We start from the raw sequence: 840 nt of genomic DNA, 5'->3' as shown, positions 1-840 counted from the left end.
AGTAGGAATTCCTCGGCAACGGTGACCGGCACGCTCAAATAAGGTTGATTGGGGCTTTTTTTGTTTTCCAGCTCCACCGCTGGGGTTTCTTTGCTCGCTATTCCAATATAGGGCCACTGGTATTTTCTTAATCGGTTGTCGCATGTTTACCCGCTTCGCGACGTGGAGGCAGATCTCGTGTGATTGCGCAATTGGTGGTTCTGGCGATACTGCGCCTTGGCATGGGGGTAAAGAATTAGACACGCCATTCTGGATTACTCTACGGATGGATAAGGCCAAAACGAAAGGGTCAATATTCCGTCTTGAGGTGGGAAACCGCGGAACGTCTCCATGCAATCTGGCCGACCAGAACCAGCAGCCATGGTAAACAGAGGCTAACGGTGGGCAACATACTGGCCGGTACCATGTACTCCAGATGGAATATCTCAGTCACCGAGAGCCTGTCCGTTGGAGAACAAAAAAGTTGTCGCTCCGCTTTGCCTTGGTGGTTACTGCTATCTTGAGGGCCAGGCGGTTGTGCTCGCAGCCGCGGAATTGCCCGACTCTGAACTCTGAGTTAACCACTCATTCTATGAATTGTTGAGCTACCTTCGGCTATGATAGTCCGTGTTGTTACAGCATTTAAGGTTATTAGTTGAGACCACAATAGCGGTACTGTTCGATATGATTTGTGTATTTTCTTCTTCTATTATTTTACGTACGTGGCCTCAGTGGCCGATACTTATCGATTAGACAAGTGAAAAAGTCCATTTCCTTGAGACTGTATGAGACGATCCATTTCTACCCGGTTCCCAAGGCAAGGATCAAGGCCCGGTCATGGCCTCATGCCTGGCGATCTGC

The 840-nt window shown here is 49.3% G+C and overlaps 1 protein-coding gene across 1 annotated transcript in view; it reads left to right on the top strand.

The window, feature by feature from the left end:
* Positions 1–670: 670 nt before the first annotated feature.
* The window catches only part of BDQ94DRAFT_180018 (uncharacterized protein), a gene marked incomplete at its 3' end in the record, with an annotated part of 1,230 nt that continues 1,060 nt past the window's right edge, over positions 671–840 (top strand). Inside the window, exon 1 of the mRNA XM_026773527.1 lies at positions 671–840. This exon is cut by the window's right edge and continues 476 nt beyond it.

This window comes from Aspergillus welwitschiae, assembly GCF_003344945.1.
Source record: "Aspergillus welwitschiae strain CBS 139.54b unplaced genomic scaffold BDQ94scaffold_209, whole genome shotgun sequence".
Taxonomy (NCBI): domain Eukaryota; kingdom Fungi; phylum Ascomycota; class Eurotiomycetes; order Eurotiales; family Aspergillaceae; genus Aspergillus; species Aspergillus welwitschiae.
Note: the sequence above shows the minus strand (reverse complement) of the source record. Positions and strands in the feature narration are given on the sequence as shown.